The sequence below is a fragment of the Anser brachyrhynchus genome (assembly GCF_964034855.1).
Source record: "Anser brachyrhynchus genome assembly, chromosome: 8".
In the NCBI taxonomy this organism is placed as follows: Eukaryota; Metazoa; Chordata; class Aves; order Anseriformes; family Anatidae; genus Anser; species Anser brachyrhynchus.
In genome coordinates, this window is record NC_137702.1 from 2386071 (window position 1) to 2406373 (window position 20303).

At 47.2% G+C, this 20303-nt stretch overlaps 1 protein-coding gene and 1 long non-coding RNA gene across 3 annotated transcripts in view; both read right to left on the bottom strand.

Annotated features, from left to right (window-relative positions):
• Positions 1–20303, bottom strand: part of CACHD1 (cache domain containing 1) — a 102760-nt gene that overhangs the window by 70748 nt on the left and 11709 nt on the right. The window lies entirely within an intron of this gene.
• Positions 974–20303, bottom strand: part of LOC308199342 — a 30396-nt gene continuing 11066 nt past the window's right edge. The window contains exon 2 of the long non-coding RNA XR_013954584.1: positions 974–20282. This is a non-coding gene — a long non-coding RNA (uncharacterized lncRNA). The remainder of the gene's footprint in view (positions 20283–20303) is intronic.

Here is a 20303-nt window from a genome sequence, read left to right on the forward strand (position 1 = left end):
GCATTGGGAAAAACAAATAAAAGATCAGGAAAACATCAACTGAGCTGTAAATACATTGAGGCTGCTTTAACATCTATACTGCAAGGCATTTAAAAGAAAGTCTGAGCAGATTTTGGACATGGGCTGCTGGTACCTCGTATTTGGATCATGCAGGATGAAAAAGTGACCGTATTAAGAACGGATACGGAACAGCAGTAGCAAAATGTACACGTGTCAAATATAAGCAGTATTAACTCAGCGGGGCTGCTGTACTTGCGAACCTCAAGTAGCAACTAACCAGGGTCTGTTTCTTATTTTAAAGGTTAATGTTTTAAAGTGAGCAAACAAATATATAACAAATCCTTTTTATGATGGAACTCGCAGAGCTAGACGGTTATGAGGGAAACCTGTGGCTTCTTCTGGAGTTTGTTTTTGCAGCGTCTGAAGCCGTATCACATTATGTTTTGTTACCATTTTCTAAAACTGAGAAACATTAAATAGTGGGTTCCCATGAGATCAAGGATATGCTTCATGCTTTCCTCCAAGAAATTTATATATATATATTTATATATGAAACTAAATTGGAGGAAGTCATAGCAAAAGGCAAAAACTCCGATGAGAGCAATGCCCCCACTTCAAATACAGCACGAGGTTTGAAACCTTGAGGCACTGCCTGGTGCCCACCAGTTTTCTTGCTTTGAGGAACTAAATGGCATGGAAGAGGAGCAGAACGCAATAGTGCTCTGTGGGTACAAGAAATCTTCCCAGTAACGCTGCTCAGGACTGGAGAGTAACTCGCCTGGACCCTGCGGTTTGATTCACTGCCCAGCACGTAACTGGAGAGTAAATAAAACACCTGGCTTTGAATTCAGAGGCCTGAGCGTACATCTTCCTTCGCACTCTCGCCGGGGCCATTGCCAGTTCACCAAGCTGCAAAATGGTTCTGTGGGACCAAAAAGTTACCGGTAATCCCTCCCGAGGCAGACGCGCCAGAGCCCTGCGTGCAGCTGGTACCGAGGCAGGCTGCTGCAGCCCACCGCGCAAGGGGTGCTCCGGGCACAGCTGAGATCCCCCGGCGTCCTTAACCTGCAACCATTCACAGTAATGTGTACGGTAAATGATCGCAAAATTATGGCAAGATAGAGCAGGCTGCACCTAAGCAGTTACCTGGGGCTCAGTGTGTGACAACAGCATTCGGACACCACGTGGAAATCCCATGCCTGTTCCCATCTCGCTCAGTGCAAGAATATCGTTTGCTCCTATGCCAGCACCTGCAGGGCCTTTCCAAGTAAAATGCGCGTTGCTAGCGGGCAAAAATCAGTCCACGCTCACAGGTCTTCCTCGGTGGAGCATCGTTAAACCACACCACCCTTCGAAAAGATCCCTTTGGCAGCTTTATTAAGTGATTTTGCTATTTTACGTGTAAACTTCACGCAAGGTTAATTGCAATGGGGAGGAATTGGTGGAAGATATTCAGTTGTGAGGAAACGCTCAGACTATCTAACACAGCTTTCCCGTAAGCAAACCGAACGCAGACCCTCCCGGTACTCAAAATGCGAGCGTGCGTGCATTTGCAGATGGATCTGAATTCTGAGGGGAGAAAGCGTCACAGAGCCAGTGTTTATAATTCACCTACCACCACTAGCCTGTGGCCGATAAAAGCCTTTCGGATCATTTCAAGAGCTGCATTCAGAACTGGGGGTGCGAGGTAGGTAGGGCATTGCTTGGAAACAGTCAGAGTTTAGCACAGTTCTTGTAAACGTGTTTCCCTGGAAAACTTCTGGCATTTACAATGAGGGAAAACTATGGAAAACTGAGTATCTGCCAAAAACGCAATCAGGCACCAGCAGATTTTTCCCTCTTCTTTTTCAAGGGAATGGAGAAGAGGTGGGGAAAAAAGAGAGTGAGAGGGGAAAATACCCTAGGAAAATTAGTTCCACATGTTAAAAAGATTATTCATTTAGCCAATGTAACTTGACTAAAGTTATACTCATGACAATGTCAATGGCAGTATTTCAGAAAAAGGAAAGTTATGCTACCCAACCTTAAAATATAAAGCAGATGGTCTTCTCAATAAAATTGGATTTTTTTTCTCCCTGCACTTATCCCTCCTTCTAGACTTTAGGATATGAAACTTATAATAGTTACATGGATTTCTTCATGTTCCCAGTATATTTAAAATTGATTAATATTTAAAACTGATTAAATGTCTATAACCAAATGGAGTTGAAATTATCAGAGCAACCCTGAGCAACACAAATGCAGCAAAACGTTGAATCTGAGTTTCAAGTTTTGCAGCCTGAGAGCTTGAGAAGACCCATAAAAGCTGCACCTCCGCAATTCTCTGTCCCTGAACGGGACACTGCCTCGCAGCCTTCCAGGAAGGGATTTAAGAACTGACAGTGACGAGGGCTGCTATCTTTTATCTTCCCAGGAGGACGGCCAGAAGACGTTTTTATTGATCTCTTCCCAAGGACGAGGCTTGCAGAGGCAGAGTGCTCGGGCAGAGCTCTCCGTTGCTCCCCGGGTGAGACGATCCAACGCCGACACGAGCGAGCAGCTTGCCATCTCACCCGCCTGCTTCTAGGCACGCAGGACACCACGGTGCAGCACTGCAATGCACTTCTAATAATTACTTTTAAGGTAAAAATAACAAACATTGGTACTCCTACAGAACATTTTCCAACTCACTGCCTTTTTTCAGTCCTCCTAAGTCAACGGAGAAGTTGCCTTGGTGCTCCTTGTTCTTCCTCAGGCAGTATTTGTCTAGACGTTGCGCCCATCGCTCAAATAACGCAGTTAGCCCTAGGTTGCTCTATCAGGATTTTAAAATCCAGCCCCCATTTGTCATCCTCTCTTCCTGACCCAGCCAGCAGCAGCCCCAGAGCAGAGCTCTCCCTCACTCCGTGCCACCCGCCCTTCGGGGAACAAAGGTGAGCACTTGCTGAGAACAAAATTAAACTGAAACTTCATTCGGTGGGGAGAACTCTGGCTTCATTTCCTGGTTTGGTTTGAAGTTCGTGTCAGGAATGACTGACTGAAAACGGTGCAACATTTCAGCAGCAGACCAATACAGGTAAATAGATGTAATCCTATAGCCAGAGGAGTTTAACACCATTTTAGTATCCTTACAGCGCCTGTCCAATCGGTGGTGAACTCAGGATACGGCAAGTATGCAGAACATGGATCGATTTACCTAACGCTCCAGTGTGTAATTTTACAGTGAAGTCAAAAGAAAAAAAAAGGAGGGAGGGTGGGATGGGAAACCGAGAGCACATGATTTTTTTTCCTGATGTGCTTAACACAAGCGAGGCAGAAGCTGTTTGGCTTTGCTCGGACAAACGCTGCAGCACAGAAACACTGAGGCTAGAGCAACGCATTAAGGAGATCTACTTGAGTCAGGAAAAAAAAAGTCCCAAACCGACCAGCTTAAACACAGGAATGTATAAATCATCACACTGAACTTCTGTGCATAAAATGGATGGGCTGATGCTAACGCAATCACAGACTGTTTTCCTTCAGTGTCCAAGAGCGTCATTTTTCAGGATCTCTCAGCAAGAGCCACCAGCGTTCGGAGCAAACACCCTGATAGCAGCCTGCCCCTGCAACCGCTGCTGCAGCGCTTCTGAACGGTAACCCTCCAACACTGCCTGCGTTCACAATGAGATGAGCTTTAAAACTTTAAACACGCTCTGTGGCCAGATCTCAGCTGTCTCCAAGCAAGACACTACACTTTTTCCAAGAGAAAAATCATTTATCAGTAACAACCTGAAGCAGACTGTCCGTACACAAGTGCTTTCCTGTCCAAGTCGGTGTCTGTAATAAGAAGCACGAGAGCACCCTCCGATTACCACGTTGATTCATTAGCAGAAGTTATAAAATCACCTATTTCCGTATCTCATTTGTGTTGTTTTGCTTTGCTATAATCCACCCATTTCCTTGTTTGAGAGGCGGGGAGCAGGAAGAATTCCTCATGCTCCTGAAGCCTTACACTGTTTAATTTCCCAAATGCTTTTAAAAGCAGGTAAAAAATTAACTCCAGGAGATAAACGCTTTGCGTTATCTTCATTATCTCAATCGCCCTCTCTAACCTGGATGTAAAGCTGTTTTCAGGTAACTGATATGTTTCCAGCTGACCCCAGCTCCGAGGCCAGCCCCACCCTGGTGCTCACTGACTCCCAGCCGTGTCTGTGGGCGCAGCAGCGGGGGCACAGCAGCCCTGGCCGTCAGACCCAGGTGAGCAGGACAAGCCTCTGGAAGTGCTCCGGGAGCGCACGGCCGATGCCCACGAGGTCTGTCACCTCCAGCCGCTGCAGCTCGACTCCTCCCCTAGCTTCCATGTGGCTGCCTGCTCTCATAGGTGTTGCAGCTAGAAAATAGTGCTGTTAAAAAAGCCTTACAGGATGGCATAGATATATATATTAAAATGGGTTAGAAAGAAGTAATTCCTTCATGTACTAGGGGCAATAGCCCACTTGCAGGTGGAGCCTTTCAAAACACTTCTCCAACCAGTCTCACCTGCTTTACGCAGCGGCTGGGAGAGCCGGAGGTGTGCAGGGGCAGAAGGGCTGCTCTCTGCTAAAAGCAGCCACTGAAACGGCGTCTGGGGCAGAGACAGCCAGACCGGGCTCAAGGAAGAGGTGCTCAGGGCAGCTTTCATTACACCGGATTCGGCTGGAGAACGCCTGGTGCTCCTCCCGCCTGGTACAGCCTCCTCTGGAGGCCGCAGCGAGGCTACGGGCAGGGGCAGAGCTCAGGCAGCGCCGACCTGAGGGACGGACAGAGGCTCTGCAGACCTTTCATTCTACCGTCACCCTCTGTGATAACCCCGGTAAGACCAGGGCCAGATGATTAAGGGGTAGGAGCGTCTTTCACGTGAGGTGAGGCTGGGAGAGCTGGGACTCCAGGGGGATCTTACCCATGTGGACAAACCCCTGAAGGAGGGAACCAGGCTCTCCTCCGTGGCACCCAGAGAACAGGACAAGAGACAACGGGCACAAATTAAAACATTTAATAAGTGAAATTCCACTTGGTCACAAGAGAATATTCACTTGCTGCGAGGGTGGTCCCACACTGGAACAGGCTGCCCAGGGAGGCTGCGGAGCCCCCTCCCTCCAACAACCCTACAAGTCACATCCCACTGCAGCCATCCCGGGATTCTCCAGGGACACGGTGCCAGTCCCACAGCCACGATCCCCACACCAAAATGTTGGCTCAATCACCAGATTTTTACAAAAACAGAAACAAGTTACTTGAAATTTTCTCTCTCCAGCTTTGGCACTTGAAATCTCCCGGTCCTCTCTGAGTGTTAAGTAAAGTGAAACGTTTCCTTAAGTGCTAAGGAAAATAGAATTACTCATCAAGCAGCACTGGAAAGATCCCATTTCTCTTCTCATTTTCCAACCAGGAGTGAATGAGCTCAGGGAACAAGCTCACTAACAGATTACTTATCTGACAATCTCTCTCCATTATGTTTCACGAGCCAGAAGACCACCAGACATCATCAACACGGCTGAACAGACCTACACCAGGGGTGAATGTTGTATCCTGGACCCCCAAAAAACAACGTACAGGTGCAAAGTAGCAACTACTTGCTAGGATGGTCAAACTGAAGAAGACTTCTAGAGGAAAGTGCCAGAGCACATTGAAGTGAATCGCTAGAGCTCATTCCAAGGTCAGCTGCCTCGCAGAGATAGTGGACACCAGCAGCAGCGGAGCTGACCCAGGGCACCCAGCAGCCCTGCTCCTGCTGAGCAGAGTCCCTGAGGTCTCCAGGACCGCTTTTCCCTCGCTCTGTGAGGGCCGCAGCCCAGCAGGAGTCACCCCGACGTCAAACAAAACCTGGCAGGCGGGCTCAGCGGAGGCTGGCCGGCTCAGCGGTCCTGCTCGCGTTTAACTCATCTCAGGGCACAGGAGGAGGCAGCGCAACCCGCAGAAAACAAACGCAGTCTTTGGGAAAGAGCCGAGCCATTAGATGTTATCTGCTCACATAGAAATTAAAAATTGAGACCAAGGAGAGGCTCATGAATTGAATTCCTACGGCACTTCAAAGCAATTTGTGCATGAATGCAAGCATTTATTCTTCTAATTAAAAAAGAAAAAAAGCAAGTAAAAAAGTAAGACATCATTTACATGAAAGGGGGGGGAGGTTGAAAGAAAAAAAACACAACAAAAACTCCAGTGTTAATCAAGAGCAGAGCAGCTTCCAACCCAGAAACGGGAGAGAAAGCTCAAGATTTAATGAGGGAAAGCGCCAAAGAAGAGCAGGACTTGCCTCAGAGTCTTTTGTAGCACGGCCTCCCTGCAGCCAAAACCCACGCCAAGGCAGCCCAGGAGAATTGCCACAGCCAGCCTTTGGGAGCAAAAATTATCTGATGCTTTGCAAAGCGCAGGCCTTTATCTCGTCCCCTCATTGTTTTACAAACCGAGCAGGCTGCAGGCCAAGGGTGGGACACCAGAGGCCAGGAGGGGAGGATGGGGACAGGCAGGAGGGAACCATCTCGCCGATGGAGCCGCGGAGCCGCGAGACGAGTCGGGGCTGTGTGACCCGCGCCCTGGCCAGCCCTAGGAGAGCTTGGCACCGACAGAAGGAGCTGACTTTTTTTTTTGTGGCCTTACTTTATTTTTATCGTTCTTTGGCATCTCCTCCTTTTCCACCTCTACACTGGGTCTCCCCAGTACAGACACGCAATACATCGTGTGTGCGTGTTTCCTCATGTGACGAGCACCAGGAAGTTCAAGTTCGCTTAATGTTCAGGTCCACGCTATCCACGGAGGCACAGTTATTTTAGTTAAAAAGACTCCGCAGTTGGACATTTAAGCATTTAAACACAAATTTTTGTAGGTATTATACTGGTCTCTAAGAGCGCCTGACACATTCTGTTGTATCAGGGAGTCCCTAGCTAACTATTTTTTACGTTTCGAAGCCCTGGTCAGGTTCTGCTTCTTGCCACAAAAGCAACTTTAACATAAAAATCATGCTTTGAGAACAGAATACTATGTAGCACAAAGGCTCATGGAAAAGAAGTCTGAAAACAAGGCAGGTTCTCTAAACCATCATTCTAATTATATGAATATCAGCAAACCAGTATTTATCACCTTACATAAAAATAATAAATACACACCATGAAAACAAGTTCCACTTTGAGTGACACTATCTAGAGTATTTCATAACTGAAAATAATCATCCCGACCTTCTAAAAAAGATACTTTTTTCTGAAATTATTACAAATACACTTATCTTCCAAGCACTCAGTAGCAAGAAATTACACTGAATGTCAATTTAAAAATCAGCGTATGCACTCTTCTGATGAGCTGCTGATTAGCAATACAGAGATGGAAAGCACCCGAATTATTTCCGTGTTTGAAAATGGATGCTACAAATCAGCAGCTGAAATTCGTAGGATTTCCCTCCCGCCCCAAATCTCGACAAGTGTTTCACCCCTCTGAAGACCTCCGATTGCAGCGCAGGATTTGCCCGTTTCCAGCCATGCCCCGTTTCGGACGGTCAGCGGAGTGGCTTCTTGCAACTATTTCAACATATCAGATCCTCAGCACCAGGCGGTCAGATTCCTGCGGTTTCACGTGAAAACCGTACAAGCTCAGCATTACAGCAGGAGGAGCTTTCTGCCAGGACCGGCCCGGCATCGCCACTGTTCGCCACGCAGTTTTCAAGAGAAACACAGTATTTTCAGCTACGGCAGGCCTGCGCTGCTACGAGCCTCTGTAAGCTGTCATTGCTTTGGGCTTTGTGTTGGTTTTAACAAGTCTTTGCAAAATGTGCTTGTCCTAGGGTAATTAATACTGGTCATTTGATGAGTGCACCAAACGTGTAAATTGATAATGCTGAGCAGAAATTATTTAGGTATTAAAGGTAAACCAAATATATTTCGGCATGATTCCTTCCTACTTACTGAAAGAGATAAATATTTAAAAGGTAAAGGCTAATTCTTCTAGTTTATACCAAAGTTTACAGATGCACATTCCTGAATTCCTCTTCTAACCTAAAGGGAGGACAATCTTCAGTGTCTGTTCTCCTTCAGACCTTTGAAAAGAGTACTCCAATTTACTTTGAAAGTTCAACTTCTTTGTGAAAATGCTAAGAAAAGGAGCAAGAATACAAATTGTGGGGTTTTTATTTTTTTTAATACTTAGCTGAACTGGCTTCTGCGGATTACTGAAAAGCAAGCACGCCCACGCAGGACGCAGCCAGCCCAAGGTGGACCAGCACAAGCACCGGCACAGCGGCACAGCACCGCTCGGCGGGACAAGAGGCTGCACTGGCGGCTCCCACATCCCCTTCCGTCACTAGATTTGACTGACATCAAGTTTAAGTCTTGCAACCCAAAAAAACACATAGAAACCACGCAAGGCAATCGCTACAAACCTACAAGCACAGTCCTGGGATCCTGCACATCCACACAGCCTTGCAATTTACAGCCAACCTCACAGAGCACCGTGAGGGCAGGAGGAATGGAGCGAACACCACAGCTCAGGAGCGGATTTCCACGGTAAAAAGGAAGTTAAACTGGAAGGAACCAAATTGCGAAAGAAAACAAAACAACACAGCCTTGGAAATGCATTACAGTAATATTAATTCCTTTTATAATCTGATGTCATTGCCAGCTGGGTTGTACCTATTAGAAAGATCAAAAAGGACTCATGCATACACACACTGCTAAAATTACAACAATGACTAAGGCAATTACTATTTTCATTCCTTCTGTAAATATTACTACAAGTTGCTTTTCCACAAAAGACAAACCATCAAGTGAGCTCCATTGCTCCTGTCAAATGAACGCTATTAAAACAATTTCTGTTTCAAAAGAGAAGAGAATTGCTTGACCTTTTTGCAAGTCTCAATTCGTGTTTAACTTTATTTAGACAAAGTATTTTTGAACCTCTGGAGAAAAGACTGCTCGTTTGTTCCGAATAAATCTCTGCTGTGATTTCCTTCTGAAGAAACCACTTACATGAACACTCTTATTTAAGCAGCCCTCATGCTGATCACACATACAGTGTCATCTTCATTAAGAATAATCAAGAATCCCTAGGCAGACATTTGCTCTTGGAATTATAAAATCTCAACGGTTCATAGTGTTCAAGGTTTCCTAACATTCATTCATATTTAATTTTTTGAGGATGCACATGAAAACCCCTTTGACTGGAAAATATTTTAAATTGAAGTGTTTTGTATCAGCTTCTTGCTCAAAATAGCTTTCTACTTTCTGTAAATCCTCCAAGCTTCCATTTGTTAGACAAAATTTTATCCAAATTCAGAAACACAAGTAATCAATGAAAAGCCTACACTTGCATTAGAAAGAACAGTGCTTTTCTAAACCCCGTAATTCCCAAACTTTTAAAGCACTAGATGGTAATACCAGTCTTTAGGGTCACTGGATGAGCCGTGTTAACGGGCATCGACATCCCGCTCCGGTGGGAGCCCAGCTGGTTGAGGCATTCAACGCCACACCGAAGCGCGCCCAGGCAGCACCTAGGGCTGGGAGGAGAAACCAGGAAAGCAGCGGCTGCCCACCTCGTTATTTGTCACTGCCGGATGTTTTCCATTACACGTAGATAACTACGGTCTTCAGGAGGCTCTGACAGCTGCGTTACTTCCAGTGCTACCAGCGAGCACGAGGAAAGGCCAGAGCTTCCCTCGCGTTTCCCCGAGCGAGATAACAGCGGTCTGGCAAACCTGCAATCGAATTACGCATTTAAGGTTGCCCAGAGACAGCCTCCAACTCGGCAACCTAAACAAATTCCTTTTCTTTTGCTTTTCCGTGCAATTATCTACGTATTGCACATATGTCTGAACACACAGAAATGACTCTGTAATCCACTTTTGTATCAGGATTAGCGAGTTCTGACACCAAGGAGAAATAAAGGCATTAGCGGTGCTTTGAATGCAGACACAACTGAGGCAGATTAATGCTTCTCCGAGAATGAATATTCCTGATGTCAAACACGGTTACTACTGCCCTGGGATCTGTATTTGACAGCCAGAAAGTGAAAGAAAACGTAATTTATCGGACAAGAAATTTTTCATTGCGTTGATACTGATATATTATCTTAATAAATTAATGAACAGATTTTAACTAATTAATAAATGGCTGATACTCACAATTTCATTTCACCTCCCTGTTTCGACATGCAATCTCTATTTTAATTTCCAGAAGCCTTCCATGACGCAGTTCAAATAAGTGTTTTCACCACACTTTTGTTACACCTGTCAGCTCCAGATGTCTCTAACTTGCTCCAATACCACTGCAACCCAGGCTTCTGCCTCGCCTCCCTGCCTGACTTTAATTCTTCTACGCCTTTTCAGTCTTAAGTAAAGCAAGGATACAAGCACAAGGGCAAGGTTACAAGAGCAAAGATATCAAGGAATATAAAAATTCAAAATATTCAAAAAATATGATTCACCTCCTAATTTAGAGGTAACACAACACAGTACAGTGAAGTGATGGCAGGTATTTCAGGGACAGAACTAAGGATTCCAAAAAATGAGTCATTTAATACTGATTTTTTTTTTTTAAAGAAAAAAATCTTCTGAAAGCTCTGAAAAGATCACCTTTCCGTGCAAGGTAAGGTCCGTTCTCTGCAGTGCCTGACAGAACATTAAATCAGTGTTTCAACAACAGGTTTTTCCTAATTCACCCTGGGACTTAGAAGCAGATGAATAAGAAGTGGCATTAACGCAGCGCCTGCATCTTCCCGCGGCGGATTCACAGCCTTTCACACTCAGTTTTTAGGATTAAAATTACGATGTGGCAATCGTAACAGTATCACCGAGTATGAAGTGAACTCCATCGATTCATACTCGTGTCTTCAGCACTCCTCGGCGACGTCTGGGGCTCCCTGACATCTGCCAGCATCTGTCAGAGCCGCACGCCTCCGCTGGCAGCGCTGCCAGCTGCTTCCGCGCTCTGGTTCTCCCCGCACAACGTCAAATTTCCACCAGGAGCATTATCTAATAAAAACATAAATTATCCGGACAGAAAACGTACCGCAGCACGCGTTTAATTCCACATGTTCAGAATTACGAGGTGGTGACCTTCACATGGAGCCGTGAGGAAGTGGAACGCTAACCAAATCCCTCCTAAGCAGCCGCCCTATGGCCAAGAAAGATCCGAGTGCATCAGCCGAAGAACAACAATCGCAGCAGTTTAAAAACAATTTACAAAGGTCTCCTATTCGATAACCAGAGTCATCACTAGTTACTTGTGCTAACTCAATATTTTTTCATTTACTTGCATCCGATTTCCCCCTACTGAGAACCCCGAGCTACTACTCGCACAACAGCGATGTGAGAAGCTGCCACCTTGCTGCAAGCCACCCCTCTTTTCAGCCACGGCAGCAAGGACACAGTTTTTCTTCAAAGCAGGAAAACCAGAGCAACCCCCTTACAATCCTTTGCAAAGTCTAGAACGCACGACAAAATTTAACACTCACGAGGACTTCCGATGTATTTATTCCATTAAACCAGCTCTGCCGAGGACGAAGCAGGGAGCAGCCTCTGGATGGTGTTGGGTTTGGTTTCGTTGGCCAGCTCCGCGGCGGTCGGGGAGGTTTACTTGCTGATCCTAGAGCACTACAGCCCCTCAAAACGCCACCAAGTCTAAGGATTACGTTTCAAAACAATTCTGAAAACATTCACGCAGGTTTTCAGCACAAAGAATAACTCCAAGGTCCACCCTCCCACTCCCTGAGCTCTTTCTGGATGAAAGCAAGCTGAAAGATCGCTGCCAACGTTAACCTACCGCACGCTCAGTCCACAGGATCGGGCTGGAGCTAGGTCACGGCACACGCGTGGGAATCGGGTCCCCAGCATCGGCTGTCCTGCCCTCCTGATCTGCCCCTGCCACGAACCCAGACAGATCTGCCCAGCAAGAGGCCTGGAGGAAGCACCACAGCTGTGATGGATGGGGCTCGCACTTCAAGCAGGATTAAAAGGTCTTTTCTCTCACTGTGAAGTCTAAACTCAGTCTTGATGAAGGCTTATCACAGGTTTCGAGTGCTATTTCGTTCTGACGTAACAGAACAAAATTCTGCCTTTAAAACCTTTCATAGGATCCCTTAAATTATTTCCCCGATGCTCTGTAGATCTTTGTCACAAACCCACTCACCGTCTATTTTCCCTGATCACAGCTCAGACAAAAGCATTCTGCGAGTTCTGAACGCCACTACCCGATCCGAGCCACGCCAAAATTTCTCGTTAAGATCTCTGCATGTCCACAGCATTTTAAGCGGGGCGCCCTGAGATGCACAGAAGCTGTTCAACGCCGAGCGTGTTTTCCAACACACGTACCTACGGCACGTCCGCCAACAGCCTAACTAAAATTGCGGATGAAAAGCTTAGGGGTCCTCTTACACGTCTCCTGCCATGCTGCACGCTGACAAGCAGCCCTCGGACTGAAGCTGTGTGAGCTCAAACCGCCCAAACCAACGCGCGGTCTGTTTTGTCGCTGTGCACGGGAACAAGCCTCCGAAGGACGAATTCTTTGAGACTGGCACGTGACAATGGCACGGTTATTGCTGACCCGAAGGGTGCAGTTCCCCGCACCCAGGTGTGGGCAGCAAAGTGCCGGACAAAACGCCTCCCTTCGCGCTGCTGCAGCAGGGCACGGCCCCCCAGCCTGCCAGAGATCCAGAAGCTGGCACGCAGCACGCTGCAGGAAAGAGGGCTGCTAGAAACAGCAGTCATCAGTGTGCGGAAGCGGTGCAGCTGATGGAACAAAGTCGATCAGGCAGTTCTGAAGTCCAACGCTCGTTTCCTCATTGCTTTGCACTTTCCTGGAAGCCTACAAGATATTTACAATGCAAACAAAGCCCATTTGCAAGCCCCTGGAGGCACCCGCACCTCCGCAACGTTGTAAAGCAGTACCGGTGAAAACAAGATGCGGGTTCCCACCTCCTCTTTTACCTTCCCCGTAGCTAAACCGTACTTTGCTCAGTCTCCGCTTTGCTTTAGAGCCTCCCGAATAGCAAGACAAACAGGTCAATAAATGCTGTTCTTCCTGTCCCACAGATAAATGTGTGAAAAAGGTGCAAAGAAAAGATTCCTTATTCCCTGCCTGACAAATGCTTTCCAGAAAAAGCACACGAGAATAAGTGCATTTTAACAGGGCTCCAGCTACAGCATCTGTAAGAGATACTCATTTTTCTTAACATTGACTTTCAAAATTATAACAAAATCGCTGCTTCTGGAACACATTGCTGGCATTTTTAGTTTTCAGGTTGGTTTTCATATAATTGCAAGCAAAACAGGCTTGCTACAAGAATGGGATGGCTGCTGGGAGGTGGGAGCCGTGGGACTGTCACGGCCACACGGGAACACGCCACTCTCTGCCCACATACATTGGATCAATTTGATTTTCTTTCAGCTTCTCACAGCGTGCATGCCATGACTCAGGCAGGAGATCGGATTTTGCAATTTCTAAGTGCACAGCAGTTTCAGCTACAAGCACTGCAACTGGGAAATGACACTACGGGAGCGGCAGCACAACCCGCGCTGCGCCCGTGCCTTGGGAAGGACTTCCCAGCTGCAGGAGCTGGGGCACAGCCGTCTATTTCTCAACATTCTCTCAAACTACTCACCCAAAATCTCACAAGACACAACCTTAAAGGCTCTGTGAGCAGAGGGAGTTTGGAAACCCACCAGGATATTACCCCAGAAAACCCTGACGCTGCGCAGCGCAGCCGCTGCCCTCCGGTGAGGAGCGCGATTAGCGCGGCGGTTTCATTTCTGTGCATCGCCTAAGCCCACCTGCACGGCCGCCGTGTCGGATCGCAGCACGCTCTTCCTGCATTCATTTTACATTCTCCTGCCTCGCAGACAGGCAGGGGAGCTAACAAGCAGTCCCCAAGGCTTAGTCTGAAGAGAAAAACTGGCACATGCTCAGGCAGCGCGACCACAGCTGTTGCCTAATAAAATGCTCGTCCGGGAAGGCAGAGGAGCTGCCCAACGGCAGCAGTCGGGCTGGTTTTAAGGCTTTTATTTATTTATGCTAAACCAGCTGTTTCAGATGGTAAGCTGCTTCCTTACCGTTTCAGAAGTTACGAGCACGTAATGGTGAAGCAAAACGGTCTTACCTCAACCAGGCAGAGCCGTGCCAAATTCCTCCAGAGCCATCGCTGCTGGTCATTTACCCGTGGTGCAGCAGATGTTTAGGCTCACAAACCACTGAAGTCTTTGTGAAAGACCAGCAACTGGTTGGATTAGATAGCTTTCGCTGGTGAGATCCTAATCTCCTGTATTCAAAAAAGGCTTGCTTTGATACACATGAGATAAAAAAGCAGACTATTTGCCTCTAGTCTGAAGTATGCCAACCAAGATGGCATATTCTGCACTTAAAAAAAAAGTCAGAAGGATGAAACAATGCATGGTAACAGCACTACCCAGCTGGAAACGTTTACAGGACCAGCGAGGTCCCAAGACACCAGTGTCCTCTAAACATTCCTACAACAATTTTACCTTCCAGGTATTCAAAACTTCATGGGAAAATAAGGGTAACCCAGGCAGAGCAGCAAGAGACAGACTGGATAAGGCAATTAGCTTCTCCATCTGGACAGAAGAACACCTCGTGAAGAAGACGAAAGCCATAAAAATCCACCCAACCACTCGTGAAAGCCCAATCTGGTCTTGGGGTGAGGGAGAGGAGTCGTGTTTTACTGCAGTTGTGTCTTCCTGGTGCAGCCAGCTCAGGGAGAGCCCGAGGAGCCCCGTGGACAGCCCCGTGCCTGGTGGCAGCGGAGGGGCAAGCAAAACCCTCTCCTCTGGGCAGGCAGCCCCAGCTCCACTGCTTGTGTAACCCTCCTCACCACGGTTTGCCTCTGCAACCACGCTGTTAGGCTGCACGATGAGTCAGTCCGAAGATCCCCGGTGAAAATAAAGCAGGTTCTCCTCGGCTTGCTCTGCAGCCTTGCAACCCCAAGACCTGATGAGGCAGGAGAGAAGCATCTCCTCCTCCCGCGGCAGCCAGCCGCGAGGTTGGACGCGCCGTCAGCTGCCGATGTACCCGGCCGCTGCCCAGGGCTGAACCCACAACAAGGTGTCTGCCCCCTGCTTCGTCGGAGTAAGTCTGAAAACTCATTCAAAACGATTGTAAGTCAAGGTTTTTATGGAATTAAAACAAGGTTTAAAACCTAGCCTCTTGCTGCATTATTAGAGGAAAACTTCGCAGTTTAAAAAAAGTAATCAACCGCATTGTTCCGAGGAAGAGCAAATGAAGAGCACCGTCCGTGAAGGAGCTCTAGGGGAAGCGAGCACCACTTCACTTCGAAACTGTGCTCTCAGTCACATCCCGCTGTGTTACTCTGCCTCTCGGGATTCCTTCAGGACTTGTCCCTCAAATCAAGAGCAGATGCTGGACACCACTGAGTAACGGGCCTGTAGGTTTGTTGACTTAAACCGCCCACTTTTGGATGAGACCTAAGTTCCCCGACAGTCAGCGTTCTCAAACTGAGTGGGAGGGAAGAGGGCAAAACGAACCCGAGAGGGGACTGCAGGACCTGCACTCTCATTTGTGATCCACTTATGCCAAGAACATGCACTTGCACCATATGGTCAAGTGGCAGAAATAAAACGAACTTAAAACCATCTGAATATCTAACAGTTAATTGCTTTACTACCTGAATTCAAACAATTCATCAAAAAAGCCTTTCTGCCAAGTATTTCACTCTATTTAAAACAACCAACAACCTTTGCCACGTGTCGGAAGGCTGCTGCCCACCACGGCCATTACAGCTGCATTAACCCCCGATCAGCACCCCAGCTGCCAGCAGAAGGCACCTCTCAGATTTAAACCCATCCTCCAAAGAAGTCCCATTTCCACACGGTAGTTCTGTAGGGGGCCGTGTTTAACGGCAGCGACAGGAGGGGACCCCATGGGCTCCCCGGGCTGAGCCGCAGGAGGAGCAGAAGGCAGAGCCAGCGGCACCCTGCCCTCGCCAGCAGGCAGGCGTATGGCTTCACCCGTAGGAACTCAGCAAAGGAAACGGGGAGAGAAATCATGCTCCATTTTCTTGGAATTTGCCTAAACAAAAACAAAAACCACCACCACATTTTGCCAGGAGCAAGAGATTCTCTGATCCTCCCTTCACAAACCAACCTCTAGTGGCACCTTTGGCTCAGTAGGTTTTTATTCCAAATTCCAGCTTCCCCCCGACCCCCAAAGCCACATTTATGCTTCCCATAATTTTTAATTTTCCTTTCGTTACAGCACTACTCTATTTCCTTGTCCTTGGAGGGTTTTATCAGGGATTATACACATGTCCTGAAACACAGCTGCTCTACTTTTCTCCTTTTCTCTCCCACATAAAACCCCGTCTCTATCAGCCACCCAATTAGCTGCCCACTATCAAACGGCTGCCTTGGCCTTTCATCTTCTTGAAGACTGGATTCAAGTGACAGGGAGCCATGGAAACTGGGGCCGGGGTCATTTCCTGTTCCAGCATTTAGTCCCAAAAATAAAATAACAACAACAATCATAGTGGGAGTTTCTGTCGTGCAAAATACTGAACACCGCTCACACCATTCTGCAAAGCATGAAGGAGATATAAAAATTGTTCTCCGTGAGCAATACTCACCTGACAAGCCAGGAACCTGCTTTTCAATTCAGTGTTCATGTAACCATCCCTTGAAGAAACTGAAGTAAACGAAAATCAAACGACAAAGCCTGCACCAAAGTCATACCTGCGCGAGCTGCTTTTCGCTGTGCTGAATACGCAATGAAATTAATGACATTTTAACAGAAAAATTCTTCCGCTTTCAGAGCCCGTGTGCTTTTTATAGCTCACAGGACGACGGCAGCACGCCCTGTGCTTCCCTAAGCATTCCGCTAAGTGAGGAGGACACAAAGGCGTTAGATAATTGTGCAGGGGCTTGTTACCACAGCCCTTCAGTTTCGCGTGCTTTACCTATTCCATCTACCTCCCTTCGGAAACTAACAATCTCCATTACCTCCTGCTTTTGCAAAAGCAGCTCGAAGCTTGCCGAATTTCGGAATTACACGAGAGCTGCATCGGACTGGTAAAGCCGCAAAAAGCTTACAAGAGACACCGAGTGCAGAAACACGACAAATTCCACCCGGCGGCTCCGCTCCAGGTACCGGCTAGCACCACACCTGCGGTGTGAACCCCCGCACACGGGGAGCACAGGGCGCAGCGCGACGCGCAGCGCTGCAGCACGTGTTTTCGTTTGCCTGCACCCACCCGGTGCCAGCAACACAAACCTCTCTCGGGAGCCCGCATGCATCGCGCTAGAAGCGAGCTGACTGCTTGCGATCGCTGGGGCATCCCTGCTCGGCGCTGCAGCCAACGATCCTGCAATATTAACCAGCAGGGACTTAATTCCCACACGTTCTGAACGCCAAAGTTGCCTGTCATCTAACACCACGCAGCTCTCGTCTGTGAGATTAATCTCAATTCAATTAATCTCGTTTTAATAACGGCATGGCTTTAAGGAACTACAAATCAGGAGGAATTCAGAGCCAGACCACTGTGTGGTAGAAAACTGCCAGGTTAACAACATCCACATTACCGGGGAAACTGCAATCAGTGCTGGCCATCTCCGGTTTCTGAACCCTGAAGAAATCAACTCATTTCATTTTTAAGTTAACCCACTACAACAACGTGCTCTCAAAAATTCCATGTTCATTCTATCTTACAAAGGCCAGTACTCAAAACTGAAACACATGGGAGAGTTCACAAACCACGGAGCTTCTAACTTGGGTGGTAAATAAAGGTAATAAAGGGGAAAAAAAAAATCAATGCCTTAGGGACTTCAGTCCTTTGCCAGATTTTTTTTTGTTCTGATGAAAGAGGGAGAGAGGAACAAATGCTGTAAGGTTGCACATACATCCATGTAAGAAGTTTTCAAATGAACAGTTAAATGGAATCTAACACAGACAGAGACCTTCCTCTGGGAAGATGAATTAAACCACGGATTTGGGAGCTTACTATTGCTGCAGCAAGATCTTTTCTTTGGCAAGAAGACATTGAAGAAAATGAGGGGCACCAGAAATGAATCCAGGCACACCTTGAAAGAGATAATGCCTTCATCCAAAATTAGCACGCTGGCGTCCTTTTGGTTTTACCGAAAGAAAAGCTACATCCTCACGCTGGGGCTGCTGGCAAAGAGGTATTGAGTCACTTGGCTGACTTTTTTTTAAGACAAAACCATCACTCACAACAATGACAACAGTGCATGGTATCTTAGTTAATCCTGAGAGAAGCACCTTCACGTCATCTGGGAACACGGAGAGAGCGCAGCCTACTGCCGCTTCCACCTCTTGATTCGTGCTCACTTTGGCCATGCATGCTCCTCTTTTACTAGTTTCATGCTTCCGTGAAGCCACCTGGGCACACCCCAGTCCTCAGCTTTCTCTCTCAGCCACGCCACAACTCCTTTATGCTTTGGGGCAACCTCCAGACACTCAAGCCAGACACTGACCTACAGCTCTCCCTCGGCCATAATTTGAGATTCCTCAGAACTTGAAGCAATACCTGCAGTTATAGATGAAAACTCAAAAAAAAAAGGAAAAAAACACATGAAGTTAGACCAATGCTGATGTGTTGAAAGCTGCTTGAGTTCATGAATGAAAGAATGAAGAGATGACAGCCACCTGACCATATTAGAAACCCTACTCCAAAGGACTTCAATCCCATCTGTGTGGCATCACCACCTTAATTAAAAGGGCATGGCCTTTGTTCAAAAAGGAAAAAAAAATCTATCTTCTATGAGATGTTTTCCAACTGGAATGCATTTCCTGGGAACGCGTCGTTCTTGCAACAGGATTAAGGTGAAGCTCTCTCTGTAACCCACAGAGCACATAAATTACCAGCAACTGCAAAAGGAAATGTGTTTATCAGAAAGCTTCAGTTCATGATTTTATTTATTTTATTGAAGTTTAGTTCTTTTTGCTAGCTTTCAGTGGGAACTTAATTTTATGCCTGCTAGATTCTTGCTCTCGTGAAGACGTTTGCCAGGTCAAACTGAAGGCATCTGTGTGCTTGCAACCTTATTTTTTGTGAAAGAAAACCTTTTCCTTGCCAGGAATCTGTGGTACACCACAGATAGAAAAAATACCGAAATCCAGCTGATGGATTAAATAGAAGATGAAAGATAACATCAGATCTCAATTAAAAAGAAATAAATAAAATGCTATTCTGGTAAAACGGCCACTACAGACAAACCTAATCCTTGGACCTAATCAGGAAAAAGAAAAGGGGGGGGAGAAAGGGGGGTGGGTACCTGGGCTGAGAAAAGTTGTCTCAATTTCCCTGGGCTGGGAAGCTGCTATTGTTGACTCAGACCCACTTTTACTGCCAGGAGAGCAGCGAGCTCATTGCAAATGCAAAGCCCCAGCTGGGGGTAGGAAGAACTAAAAGTGTTAAATGCTCGGCTCATGAGTGCCAATACCAATCACCTCTGCATTGCGGAGCCGGGGTTCCTCCCCCTCCCCTCTCGCTCCCCATTATTCTCCATTCAAGCTGAAAGCGAGAAGGTCTTTTCCTCTGCCATTCTGTGTCAGCCAGACTTGGGAAGCTCCGCAGGAATTGCTGAGAGATCCAGAAATGCACAAAAGCCTCCTTCCACAAAGCGCCCTTTCATCTAGGCAGTGTGTCTATTAAATACGTCCTGTTAATGTGCATACATTTTTATAAAGAGATTATAAAGTGAAGACTCAGTCACTAACTCAACTGCACAATAAGATTTTTAAGTCTATTACTAGAAAACCGGGGTTTAAAACGAGTAGCTGGAAATGCTTCATCACTCCTCTGTAGTAATACTCAAACAGGTCTCGCACCCACAAGTGACAGCCAAGTCGTACTCTGTACGTTTTAATGCTTTCATTTCTTTACTTGGTGACACGCAGGCACCTCCGGCCACGATCCCGCCGCATTTGGCGCTGTTCAGGTAGGAAATGAGACGGAGGAGTCGAGCCCTAACAGCATCCCCACACCAAACGCGATGCTCGGAGGATATTGGTACCCCCTGCCTCGAGGGCCTTTGGGGTGACAGCTGTGTCACGCAAAACCCCACCGCACGCCACCACCGCTCAGACTGAAGGCACGCCAAAAGCTGGGGTGCTGCAGGTACGCTAAAAGTCACCTGTGCAGTCCCTGCCCTCCCTTCTTGAAGTGCTTTTGGCAACTTCTCACTGACCTGTTCCGTTGGGCACAGTGGAAAAGAGGACACTGGGGTGTCCCGCCCTGCTCCGGTCACTTCTTGTCGTCCCAAGACACGCTCTGGGGAAGTCACAGCATCATCGCTGCTTCGGCAGGCTGGCAACGGGAAGCTTCAAAAAAAAAGACTGATG